This window comes from Bidens hawaiensis, unplaced genomic scaffold (assembly GCF_021521415.1).
Source record: "Bidens hawaiensis isolate Kalapana, Puna unplaced genomic scaffold, B.hawaiensis_p1.1 tig00013505_1, whole genome shotgun sequence".
In the NCBI taxonomy this organism is placed as follows: Eukaryota; Viridiplantae; Streptophyta; class Magnoliopsida; order Asterales; family Asteraceae; genus Bidens; species Bidens hawaiensis.
In genome coordinates this window covers 19,720-34,538 of record NW_027492146.1, presented here as the reverse complement: position 1 = coordinate 34,538, position 14,819 = coordinate 19,720, and the positions used below count along the sequence as shown (strand labels likewise).

At 36.2% G+C, this 14,819-nt stretch overlaps 2 pseudogenes; both read right to left on the bottom strand.

The window, feature by feature from the left end:
- Positions 1-4,447: 4,447 nt before the first annotated feature.
- Positions 4,448-10,842, bottom strand: LOC143544233 (equilibrative nucleotide transporter 1 pseudogene; annotated as a pseudogene).
- Positions 10,843-12,355: 1,513 nt separating this feature from the next.
- On the bottom strand, positions 12,356-14,545 carry LOC143544251 (U-box domain-containing protein 18 pseudogene; annotated as a pseudogene).
- Between the last annotated feature and the right edge of the window lie 274 nt (positions 14,546-14,819).

Genomic DNA, 14,819 nt, shown 5'->3' with positions numbered 1-14,819 from the left:
CGAGTCATAGCTATACCATTGTCACTCCTTTTAATCATCATAACTAGGATATCATCAACCTCCCCTAGATCATTCATATCAAACTTAGAAGACAATAACTTTTTTATCTTATTAATCACTCAAACCCGAGTAAGTCAATAAGGAATTACGTATTTCCTTTAAGATTTCATTTTTCCTTTCAGGCTTTCAGCCACACTGTCCTATTTGTGGTGTACAAGGAATCGTGGTTTTGTGTATTATACCAGTAGACTCATATACATTGAATCACAATACTCTCAACCTCTATCGTATAGAGATTCTTACTCAAACCACCTTGATGAAACTCCACTTCTTGTTTTAAAAAAAAATAAAATTTCCAAGAGTTTCATCCTTAGAATGCGACAATTAGACATATCTTCATTCTAAATAATTCACATGACCTAATCTAGCATGTCACAATACATAAACGTAATCTACCCTGCTTTAAGATAATGCCATGCAAAAAAGTTTCAACACCATTCGGGACACTAATAATAAGTTTAAACATGTCATGATACAAATATTCAAATCCAAAAGATTTCATATCGAGATAAGATAAACTTATCCAACTTAATAACCTGCTTAAAACCAAATCAATCTAGACAAGAGATTCTTTTTAATCCCTAAAATATACAACACATAATCCAAAACAAATGTTTTCCACAAGTAAATACAAGTCTTCGGCGGGCTCAAATTCTTCAAACCATTTCAGATCCTTGCATACATGACTCGTATCACCCGAGTCTACGCACCATGCAAGCATGTCGTCCTGTACATAGGATAGAGAAATAAACGACAAATAATTCTCAACCGAATTATTTTTAGAAACCATTGACCTTTTTAAGTCCAATAACTAACCCGAAGCCCGGGTTTCGTTTATTTCGCACCCCAAAGGGTTTCCCCGACTTGTATACCTCTAATGGGCCTATAGTTACTTGGGTCATGTCCCATTAATTCTTTTATTTCCAATTTAACAATCCCAATCCCAATCATAGATCCAATTCAGAATATATGTAGGCCACACAAAATTCTCAATTTCGTGATTTTTAACAAAACAATTTTATCTACCCTACGACAGAACTTGCATACAGGTTTTGTGGAATCAGATATCAATTAGTTTAATTGAAATCGCGAAAGTTTAAATTGAAACTAACATACGATATAACCCTAATAGGTTTATCTTTGTTGTTTAAACTTGCGTACCTGATGATGTATTCAATCAAATATTCAAACCTGTAATCTTGATTTCAACCTTCAGAAATAATAAGCAGCCTGGATTAATCTCTGAATCGTGTGAGAACTTTCAGATAAACCTATTTCGCCGGTTACACGCGATTGATTTATCGGATAAGACGGGGATTTCTCTTTATTGGAATTGGATTTGTAAGTTTTATGTGAATTCATTGAAGAACAAAACATGGTAACTGATGTTCTATTCTCTGTATAATTGATCCATTCATATATCTCTGTGGCCTCCATCATCTTATCTTAAATAAGACGATGTCATTGGGTTTAACCCAAAACCCAACTAATTAGTAGCCCACTAATAATAAATTAAGGCCCATGTTATTATTTCAATAACAAAGTCTAAATAATAAGACCCAAATAACATCTAGAATTAAATCGAGCACGCACTCCCGCGCCACCCAACTCGTTTAATATCTAACGTTATTTACTTGATCGACAAGTTAATCCAATATACTAAAATACACATTGATAACACTAAAATTACCAACAACCCAGTCACACCAAACTTACTTGTATTTACGGCACGGGGATGTTTAAAAAGCTCGCGACTTGCTAAAATAAAACTAGTTGAGTACGTCACATGAAACTTGTGACACTTGTGACGTATTTTCTACTTGCTTAACAGCATCTTTAACGGTTTATGTTTATGAGGTCAGACAGTGTGCTAATTTGGATGGTTATGTAGTTGGAGTTGGAGTTGAAGTTGGGTTCATTTGCCGAAGAGTGGCAGGGGCGGGTTTTAACGATAATACGAAAGTTAGATTTTCAAAATATTTAACATATCAGGCGGCTATAGTTAAATAGATAATGATTTATTGGTTTTTTAAAAGTTTCTAACGGCTAGATTTAAATAAATAAAGTTTTATTGTTTTATAGTAACTGCAAATTCGACTTATTTCCTCGATATTTTAATACACTCGTCTTAATATTAGGGTTATCCCTAGAATCTTTGGCATCTCAAAATAATGTATGACAATGAATCCTTCATCCAATTGTTAAATGTTGGAATCACCCTTGGTGTGACAGAGTTATTTTCTGTTAGAAGTCGTAACTAAACAAGTCACATGAAACTTGTGTGCTTCTATTAATGTGATTAAGATGTGTAATTTATAATGGATAGAATTACAAATTTTATCCTTTAAATATTCTTGATTTATGGATTAGGTCTTTTAAAAAGTTTGCTTTCGTTCGTTGTCCTTTAATTGACAAAGTGTCTTGTTTTTTGTCCTTTTGACTAACGACCATCCAAAAACTCAGTTAAGTGGCAGCTTGTGCATGGCATTTTATGGGTAAAACGGTAATTTTATTCTATTAATTTAATAATTAAAAAAGTAAATAAAAAACACATGATTTTTAAGTAATATCATTTTCTTCAATTTTTGAGTTCATCTTCAGGTGAAACCTCCACATCATCACAAACCTTATTCAACTTCTTCTCCGGCTAACCGCCGCCCATCGCCGCCGATCCGTTTCAGCCGACAACCACCACATCGACAATCGCCTCCACCTGATAACATCATGGCCGCCACCATCCTAGGCCCGTAACATTTGATTCAACTCAAAATCCGCATCCGACCGATCGATTGATGCCTCCAACCTCCAGATCCGACGACTTTTTGCCAACACCGTTTCAAAATCCGACGTCTGATTCACCTCCTTCTCGCCACCACAGACGTCTTGTTCACCTCAAAATCCATACGGTCGGAAGAGGTTGGCATTGGTGGCCGGAAGATGTGGTTCATCGTTAGTTCTCAGGCTACATTTTTGGAGAATATTTGGGTATGGATGTAGGTAAAGTTAGGTTTGGGCTTCGCAACAGGGGTGAGAGCAAGAGTTTTGCAGCCAATTCGACATGGTCTGATAGGGCGGCCAGAGGTGGTGGTGTGGTGGCCTGGTAGGGTTGAAACTTTGAAGGGAGAGGATGATATGATCTAATAGGGTGAAGATATGGTGTGTGGGACCCTCTTTAACTTAAATTATTTTATATATATATATATATATATATATATGATTTTATTGTGTAAGAAATAGTAAAAGTGTAATGACCGTTTTGCCCATCACATGTTGTCACTTAACTGAATTTTTGGATGGTCGTTAGTCAAAAGGACAAAAAGCGAGACACTTTGTTAATTAAAGGACAATGAATGAAAGTAAACTTTTTAAAGGACCTGATTCATAAATCAAGAGTGTTTAAAGGAAAAAATTTGTAATTCTGTCTTCATAATATGATATATTTTTTACTTATGAGCATCTCCAACGGTGTACGTTAAATAGATCGAGATTGGACGTTCACGTTGAGAGAAACTCCAACGCGCTAATTTGGTGGGAAGATGATGCTTATATGGTTGGAGTCGGACCACCTAGAAGTAACTAATTTATGGAGCGTCCCCATACGAGCGCGACAAGTATTCTAGCACTTGGTGATCAGCCGACAACTTACAACCACATTTTTTTCTAATTAAAACAGCATAGCTAGTATATGGTAAATTAATTAATAGTATTTAATTTGTCGATCTTTAAAGATTGCATCTTTTTAATTATTTACTATTAATAAAAATTAGTTATAAATTTAATAATTATAAATTAACCAATTCATCATTTCCTAAACTTTGGGTGAATATTGGCAATGAAATATTTGAGCTAGGCCTTATGCAGAGGTTGTTAGTTTGAACCTCGAGCCCACGTAGGTTTTTGTCTCACTGTGTGTTACGCAGAGAGTTATACCCTTATGGTGGCACAACGACTGTCAAGTGGCAGCCGGCGGGATGGTTTCTTGAGGGAACATCCAAGCCAAACTCATATAAAAAGCTCGTTTAGGCTCGTCGAGCCTAATCGAGCTCGGGCTCGGCTCATTTGCAATGCACCACTTGACATGAATAGGAAACCTCATGTCTTAGCTTCTGGGACATAAACATCTCAAAGCACATCACACCTTCTCAAATCAATGTATAAACATAAAAAAGAGATGACACCTACTATCAGTAAAGTATCTTCAATATCATAAGGTTTGTCTATATTTATTATACAAGTTGAAAATTGTAAAAAAGAAACATGAATAAAAGTCATAATTCAATACATCAGTCAAACCATTGATATTAAATACTAACCAAGAACAAAAACTCAAAAAGAAACAATATCTACAATTACTTATATTGCGTCATCCTATTGTAAAGACTCACAATCAAATGGTCCAAAACCAACTAACAACCGAACCGATTGCCAAACCGATAACCAAGAACACTACAAGCACAATCCCAGCCGTCTCCGAATGCTGAAGTGGCACGGTTTTAGGAGCCACCATCATCAAACAACTAGTCAAGTAGCCGTTAGTGAGCCCCAACAAACAAGTCACAACCGTTACAGGAACCTCGGTCCTAAGAAACATAGGACCATGTAAACACGCAAGGCAAACCGGAAAAAACACAAGCCGAGCAAACGATGCACCTATAACCACCTTAGAATTCTCAACAACATAAACAGAAGTCACAATTTTCCCAATCCAGTCAAACACATTGTAACATGAAATAAGAATGATTGGATACCAGTCTTTTAACATTTGAGAATGAACATCTTCTGTAATGTAACCCGGGAAAATGGCTAATGTCACGACATATACGATAATTATCGCAAGACCGTACCATTTGATTGTCCCAACAACATCCCATAACGTTGACTGCGATAGCAAGACTGTACCTTTTTCTTCTTTTTCATTGTTTACGGCTTGGATCTTTAGACTAATATAATGCTTGATAACGGGAAGTCTGTGAGCAAGATTATGCAATACAATGCATATGATCATCACAATTATGCTGACTAGGAAGTAAAGATTTGCGCTTTTTCTTAACCCAACTTCATCTTTCTTAAAATTGATATCAGAACTCCTGTTGTCAAAGATGTAACCAACGTATAACTAAAAGAGCTGAACTAACTCGAATCAGGGTCCATAATCAAGTTAATTCAAACAAACAGGAAAAAAAAATTTAAAAGCCAAAGTTTTATTTGCGCGCATTTAATTGATTATGATGGACGAGTCAACCGTATAATCAATCATCTTTAAATAATCAAAATCTATGCAGAGTGAATTCCATTATCAGGTAACCTAATGATCAAAATTGGGGCTGACAATTTCTGGCCCGAATATGTTAACACAACATAGAATTAAATAAGTTTGGGTTTGGGCTTAGCAGGTTTCATGTCTTAAACAATGTCGCACGTTTAAGATCAATTTAAATTTGTGTCTAAACTTTAAACAACAGGTTAAACACCCTACTTAGTGGATTTTTATAATTTGATTATTAGACTTTAATGGATTTGTTTCTAACATGTTAAGTATTATGTGACAATAAAGACTTTTATGAACTTTTGGCACCTTTTGTTTCACTACACATGTGATACTTATTGTGTCCTTAAATAGGCTGTATCATGTAACATGTTTCTAACATGTTTGTGCACATGTTTAGGAAAAATAACATGATTAGTAATCGTTCCATGTTCATGTCTAGCACCGCAGGTAATCGTCGGACGCCTAAATCCACTATTAATGCATCTTGTTACCTACCTTGAAAATGATAAATGGATCCCCAGTTGTACAAAATCTAAAGATATAAATTAAGTAAAAACATGATTAATCAAATAAATAGCAAACACCGTATATAGTTGGAATATTGGTTTTAAATAATCCCAACTATGACCTATTGGTAAATGACCGTCCCAACTTTACACTTGCATGCTGACCGTCCCAACTATTGATGTATTTGTTTTTAACGGGCCGCGACTAACGGATGTTAACTCCGTTAGTGATTTGCTGACGTGGACCTTTTTCTCCAGCCGTATCACGCCGGAAACTTGCCGGAAACCTGCAACTCGCCTCCATTCTCCCTAATATCGTTACACCATTTCTCTCTATCTTTCCCCTCATTCAAAACCTAACCGACGTGTCGCCGTTGTTGTGTCCGGCGAAATCCGCCCTCGTCAATCGTGCACCATTCGAGGTAATTGACACATCATTCAACTCGTTTTTATCTACTTAACAAAAGCTCTATGCTTATTTTGTAAATCGTGTAACATTGTTTCAAATTTTTGAAAATAAAATCGGGTTTGGTATACAGGGATTGGCCATGAAAGAAGATGAAATCCACTTCATTTTCTAATTTCCGATGTCTTTTGAAGAGGGAGGGAGATGGTGTGAGGATATTAGGGAGAATGGAGGTGAGTTGCAAGTTTCCGGCGTGATGCGGCCTAAGAAGAAGGTCCACGTCAGCAAATCACTAACGGAGTTAACATCCGTTAGTCGCAGCCCGTTAAAAGCAAATACATCAATAGTTTGGACGGTCAGCAGGCAAGTGTAAAGTTGGGACTGATATTTACCAATAGGCCATAGTTTGGATTATTTAAAACCAATATTCCTATATAGTTTAAATCATATATAGAGAAAATTACTGTTTGCGTCCCTATGGTTTTAAGGTGGAGGCACAATGAGTCCCTGTAATTTTTTTTGAACTAGTTGAGTTCCTGTGGTTTCAGAAGCGAACAATTTGAGTCACTGCTGTTACTTAACTTTCAGGGTAAACTTTCATTTTACTGAAATCACAGGGACTCAAACTGTTCGTTTCTGAAACCACAGGGACTCAAATTGTTCGTTTCTGAAACCACGGGGACTCAACCAGTTCAAAAAAATTTTCGGGGACTTATTATGTCTCAGCCCTAAAACCACAGGGACGCAAACAGTAATTTTCTCTCATATATAGGGTATGTTTGGCAAAACTAGCTGGTGGCTATTAGCTGGAAGCTGGTGGCTATTAGCTGGAAGCTGGTGGCTGGTGGCTGGTAGCTAGAAGCTGGTAACTTTTTAGATATATTTAGGTGTTTAGCAGAGTAACTGGAGCTTTTAATAAAACTAGTTGGGCGCCCGCGCGATGCAGCCAAGTGCGCGCGCAACCTGACATCAACCGCATAATCAGTGTCGGTGTGTGATTCACTTGATAATAGTGCACACATAATCCGAATGCAGACGCTTAATTCATGCAAAAGTAGTAAGCGTGTAACCGATGGCGAAAATCAAGAAACAAAACTGAAATATACAGTAATTTCAAATAGATAATTTTTTAAACAAACCTCTTTTGATTTGAAACCCTTTCCGACCCGGCACCATTTTAATCTAAAACATGTTATGACCTGGATCCTTTCGACTCAAAACCGTACCGACACGAACCGAACTGAATTAACCCATTTTGTGTCAACTCGTTCCGATCCTAATTTGGTCTTACGCATGACCCGAGCTCATCTGAATTGACTTTTTATCAATCATAACCGGTAATTACGTAGTATACTAAATTTTTAAAGTTAAAAAAGTATAGCAATATGATACTCAAATTAAAGAGAATAAAATGATCTCTTTTATGATGTAATTTGTTCAAAAAAAAAATATTAACGTGTGAAAAAGTTATAGTCTTTTAAAGAGTCATGGGGTTAGTTAGTTTTGAATAAGGGTAAAATATATAACTATTATAAAAATTAACAAAAGTTGATAAAAGTTTAAGTACCAAACATGTAAATTCAATTGTAAAAGCTTGTAGCTTTTCTCAAATGCACGCTACTACTAGTAGCGTTTAAACATAGAGTTTTTTCTCTAAAGTTAAAAGCTTGAAGCTTCTTCCAGACATATCCTAAAAGTTATTTGCCAAACATATCCATATTATACTAGCTTTTGACCCGCGTATAACGCGGGATTATTTATATTTTTGTTTTCAACCATTTGCAATCTTATTTTTCTAATGATGCGTTTTATTATTCAACCGAGTTTTGTTTTTACTTAATACGTATGTATTAATTCGTTGTGTTAATTATATTTTTTAGCATTTGATTTTTTTTTAATTGAGATTAATAAGTGTATAGTTTGGTTGAAGTTGAAGTTTGAGATGATTATGTTTATAGTTGGAATTTAAGTTTAGTTTGTAGACTGTTAGTATGTTTGTATAGTATTGTTGTTGTGGGCTTGTTTTAGACATTTTTTTATCATAACTCATAAGACTACATAATACTTTTAACAGAGTTCATGTGTGTTGTTTTTCTTTGTCGGATACCGTATCGGTGGATCATTTATTTAAGGGGTGCTACATAGCGTTGGTAGTTTGGCAAGATTTGAGTTAATGGTTTAATTATCGTCCATTTCTTAATAGGGCTGTCTCCGAGAATCGTAAAAAAATTTTGGGCCGAAGGTGAAAAAAAAATCGGGCTTTAAATTAGTTGAGTGATTAGGTTTAAACATTAAAAATACATATTATTTTTGAAAAAAATATATATAATTTAAAAAAATTAAAAATTCGAGCCTATCAAGGTTTCGAGCAGGGGTCGGTCGACCACCTCCCCTGTCTCATAGCCGGCCTTGTTCCTTAGCAACCATAAGTTTGATGTAGGCAAGTTTTTTTAATTAAATTAAATTAAAAATTATTTAGTTGTAGTGTGTTACATAGATGGTTGATGTAATGCTCTTACACAACAATGACATATGTGTTGTTAACCCTTTACAATTTCTAAATGTCCAAAAATGTCTAAACACAATATCAAATGACCCATAACAATTTTTGACTCCGATGACACTTGCCAGGAAGGAGAACAGCTTGATGAAAGGATCAGTGAAAGTAGTAAGAAAAAACTTTTAAAACGTTTTTATTTCTCTCCCTATTAGCCTTTTAAATTGGCGTACATACATATGATTATGAAAGAAAACAATATACACTGCTTAATTAATGGGATCATGGAAACATGCAGACATGGAACTAAATTATCTCTTAACAAGATGCATAAAAATAAATGTGGAAATTGGAAAGCGTGGCTCGCACTTTTAATTGGTCTTCATGGGTCAGGTCAAGTAGCTTGGATCATATCAATACCTCAAAGTATCAATACACATTGCTTAATACGAATTTTGAATATTAGATAACTAAATGAACATAAACACCAAAGTAATTCAATGTAAAGAATCATCTCAATTAATACACTTCCAAAACCTACATAAAACTAAATTAAATGAACATAAACACTAAAGTAATTCAATGTACAAACTGATGCAGAATACACAAATCCCAAAAAAAAAGAGTTTGAAAGAATTGCAAAATCTTCAAATCGAAATAGACCAAAATTTATGAAAATGCAGCAAAATCATCAGTTTCAAATAGTGCCATTGATCCACTTAGCAATTACTTGCACTTTTCCCCAAGTTAACAAACCTGCATGTAAATGACTACCATTTACATGCTAAGTAAGAAAGATTGGTATGCAATTTAGAATAAGTGTTGATCCAAACACACACACACAAGATAAAAGCTAACCACTACGTCTAAATATGCTTATGTTTTCAACAAGGCAAATATATCAAACCAAATGATTGTAATTTTTCATATTAAATTTAAACTAAAGCTAACCCGCTATACCATTAGTTCGTCTTGCAAACAGAGTTCTAACGATGAGTTACTGAACCTGTAAATAAGGCAAAGAAATGAAATTCATTAATATTGACAAAGGTCCACTTATAGTTAAAATTAACTCATCGTCTTATGTTCGTTCAAAAAACATAATTTATTTACACAGCAAACAAAAACCAAAAACATAACTGCTTCAAACAATTTGTGACAATGGTTTAAACGAAGACTCAAATATTTCAAACAATTAGAACATAATAGCAGCAAAACATTCAACTTAGTTACAACTGTTTACGCAGCTATGTCCATTAACTAACACTTCAAGAAAGTGTAAATGTTTCATACCCGAACCCACCAATTTCTAACCCGTTCTGACACGTAGCCCGTTCGAAACAAACCCGTTTTGACCCATAGCCCGACCCGTCCAGTTCTGGCCTGTAACCCATTAAACCATAACATGTAATTTTGCTTAGAACCCATAACCTGTTTCTTTAGTTTGCTACCCGTTTTCTTAAATCCCGAAATTAAGCTCAAACACATTTTTATATCAACATATTTATAGAGCGGTTAAGTAAATTCGCTTCTAAAAGTACTATTGATGGAACTTTTGAGGCGGTTCTATGTTTTATGGAGCGTTTTTAAGTCTAGATCTTTTTGAAATATTTTATGGAGCGATTTTATACGTCCGACCGCTCCAAAAAGGAAAAAAAAAATGACCTCTTCAAAAGATTGGAAATCTCCTAGTGACTGAGGTTTTAAGCAGATATGGCCTATTAAACAATATGTTTGGAGAAGCAAAAGTAAAACATAAAGAACATGCACACAGTCCTAGATCATTGTAAAAGCATACACCAAAATGCAATTCAAACACCAAACAAAACACAACAATATTCGCATCAATTTAAGTACACAAACACACCTTAGTTGACTTCTAAATGCTACAGATATGCATATCTTCCCTAATTGAATACAAATACCAAAATAATCATCAAAACTAAACCAATACGACACTGGTGTTCTATACAATTGATTTCTAGGAAGGAGTTAAGCAAAATAATAAAGCGATAGGGTTTCAAACAATTAACAGAAACAAAACAGAGCATTACCCTTTCTCCAACCTCAAATTAAATGCAGAAGATAGAAAATCAAAAGCCATTCTCTTTCTCTAACCCAAAATTGAAGGAAAAGATGAAAAATAATACGTCGAAACCAAAATGGAGGAAGCCGGAGAAGATTCAATCGGCTCCTTCTCTCTTGCAGATAACTTTTTGAGGCAGCTTGCAAAGGTTAACAGGAGTATCTTTTCTAGAAGATTGTTACTGATTGGGATAATCGTCGTCTGATGAGGGAAGGAATTAACTGATAACCATAATGGAACCAAATTTAACTGATAACCGACATAGATGATGGTTGGGTGTAATGAATTTTCAAAAACCATCGAATACGGGTCGGTTTTGATTAAAGATAATTCTAAACCCGTCATAAACGAGCCGACTCATTTATTTGATTGACAATATGTTTGAAATTAACTTCCAACAAGCATGTTGTTGGATTATAGCATTTAGATGTTTTTATTCAACGCTTGTTATCAAATAAATTAATTTGAATTTAATTGTTAGATCATATAATGTCATTTTCAATATTTGGTATTTATATTATGAATTATATGTTTGTTGGATTATCTCATGTCGTTTTTTTTAATAATATTTTGTGCCAAACTTTTAGGTTCAATTTGATTGTTTTGGTTACGGCTAAGCGACTCGCTATAACTTTCAAAACGACTAATTGAAACCGCCATAATGGACCGCGTGAGTTATTTATGGTTATGTTTATGAGTTGACTCAAAACCGTCCCAAACCGACCCATGCACACTACTAGCGTGTAGTGTTAACTAAGCACATGGATTGGGGGGGGGGGGTTGACATGTGACGTCCCAGTCAACAATGACTAGTTTTGCAAAAAATGGCAAAGTGTTAAACTGCCCCGTAACTCCCTTTCAATCATTACACAGTTATTAATTTTTTAATATAAATAAAAAAATTAATTGGTCAATACTTTCCACCACCACCAATCCACCATTGTCTACACAACGAGCCTGTCCAAAACTAAGGTGAAAACAAAGGAGGGGGTAGTGTTGAGCTTGTTTTCGAGGCCACTATGCGTGGTCTTACAATATTTCACCATCTTATGAGTTAGAATCCATGGCTCCCTATTAGAAAGCAACAACTTCACTACCTCATCGACACAATTACAAGTGATTTGAATTGATTTTTTTAATTTAAGAATATATAAACTAATACACGAATTACAATTATGTAAATCAATCCAGTAAGTATCTCTAGAAAAAATAATATAGTACAAAACGTTAACCAAACTACCAGAGTTGAAGAAGCTTAGATCGTTAGATATAAGTCCCTTAAAACATATTTTTCGTTTAAGATAAACAAGAATACAACATGTGCTTATCAAAAGCAAGGCCAATGGATGAAATTTTCTTTCTTAAGTTTAAGATTTCATTATAAAGATTATGATTAAGCAAATTTTCGTTTGATGATAATTAGGCGAATATATTAAGTAAGAACAAGAGGAGTATGACAGAAAAGAAAATGTAAATGGGGAAACGTTCGTGTAAATTTATTTTTGTAACAAATACATACATATATTATACACAGTTCAACATTATAAACTTAAAAGTAGTTATCTAGTATAGCTTCAAACAAAAACAACAGAAGCTATATCAATTTGGCATTAACTCTTTAAAAACCGAGTTAATGTCAACAAATTAACAAAATATACAAATTACCAAACATTTACAAACTGTTCTCGAAACTGAACAGGGCGTCTAGTGTTAGAAGAAGCGTTGTTTTTCTCGTTGAATTCATGTAAAATTCTGATCAACGAACTTGCTTTCTTGCTAGCACGAGAACTGCCTTCGGTGAGTAGGGAATATAAAGGTCCCATTACAGACGAGCTCGATACTAAAACGCGAGCCACGTCGGCCCCACCATTTGTGCACATTACAAGCAGCAATGCGACACAATATTCTCTTGACTCCCTTGATGTTGTTGACCCAACGACATCAAGTATAACGTGAAGAGCTCCACAACTCAAAATTGCCATCGTGCCGTCAGGATTGTCAGCCAATGTGGCTAAGATTGCTAAACAATCTGTAATAATATCTTCACATTGATGTGAAGATCTTAACAGATCGATTAGCAACGGAACAATCCCAGCTGCAACCGCTTTCCAGTGGTTTTCAGGGTACATTAGCAACCCTAAAATTGCCACCAGTGCATTCTTTTTGCATCGGTTGGTACCGTCTAGTACCAACTCCATTAGTACCGGAATAGATCTCGGGATTTTCCCGATAATATCCCGGTACTCGTCCACTGAAGCGAGATAAAACAAAGTTCCCGCCGCGTGTTGTCGGGCTTCCATTTTAAACCGTTTTGCGCCACCTCGAGAATTAGTTCCAGCCCGCCGCTTTCCACAAGTACTTTCTTCGTCTTCGGGTACTTCGACAGATTCAACAGAGCCGCAATTGCGTTCTCTTGGATCTTCGGGTTCTTAAAGCAGATCAAGTCAAGTAGACTCGGGACCACACCGGCCTCAACCAAACAAGCCCGATTAAAACCGCTTGTTTTGCTAAGCAACCGAATCTCGTAGGTAGCTTTGTGTTTGGCTTCAAGTGAGGCAAACACCAAGCGGTTAGCTAAAAACTCGACCGCCATCTTTATTGCGGCATCTGCCGCCACACTGCCTCCGGCTGTATCTGTAACCACCCGATTGCGGTTACTACTAGCCGGTCCAGGCAGTGAAATCCCCTTGTCTAGACAGTATTGCTTAATTAAGTTTTTTATACACAAATTCGAAACTAAACTAGTATTGTTTACCTTCTCGCCCGTTACCGGGCAAGTTAAATTACCCGACCCGAACCATTTCTCAATCAAGGATCGATCGTACGTGTGCCCGGTTGTTAACGTCACCGGATCCGACATGATCTCCAAAGAAATTGGACATCTAAAGTCATCAACATTAAGGGACATAATAAACTCTTTGCAATAGTCACCGCAACCCGAAACACGACCAGAAGCAGGTGTTTTGCCACAGTCTACGATGGTGAAAACCGTGCACCGGGTGTAAATCATCAGCCCCATCAAACTACATAATATACCAAGATCCGACTTCTTGGAAATGGATCTTTCCGACCCGATTTCCGAATCCAAGAACTTGATTTCTTTGTTGCATTCACTCCAGCCAGAAATGCTCAAATAATCAAGAACCCGTTTTAGTTTATTAGGATCCGGAGCCATTTGGAGCTCCAGTTGATCCAAAACGGATCTAAGATGCTCCAAGATGACTTGATCTTCGGGTCGGATCCCGAACGGCTTCAAAGCTTGATTCTTTACTAAGCCCATTAACTCTTTCAACTCAATGGAAACATTGATTGAGTCTAATGGCAATACATCAAGAGCCACACTAATGGACCGAAATACGGCCCGAAACTGACCCAACGCCTTTTCGGATTGGGCCAGCATCCATACCCGGGCGTTGGGTCTTGTGCAGTCTTCCAACAAGAACCGGAGCTTCTGGAACACGAAATGGAGCTCCGAGAGCTCGAGTCCTGATGGACTCGATTTATCTGGTAGGGAACGTTCTTCTAGGAAAACGAGAATGTTCCCAACCAGACGAAGTGAGTACCGGCCCGCTTATGCATTGGTATAAAATTGTTTTGACCTGTATGATAATATTGTTTTGGAGAGAGTGATTAGAGACGAAAGAAGTGTCGGTGGAGAAACCGATTCGCATGGACGGATTGCTGGGTGTGTTAATATCCTCCGAGGGTTTGCATCACACATGTTGATCGTTGCGTAGTTTAGGAGTAGACGTAGACGATCGTGTTCCGGTTAAAAAAGAAAAAAAAGTTATACTAAAAGATATGAAGTACAAAAAAAAAATAAAGTGGGGTTTTGGATTGGATGAGAAGATTTGAAACTTGTTTTGTTTTCAGGTGTTGATATGTTTAAGGTGATGTGTGGTTTATAGTTTGTGAGGTGGACACGTGGTGTGATATAATAGGATTGTTCACGTTTAGCGTCGGAGACAGGGACCACGTGAGATTGTATGGGAGAA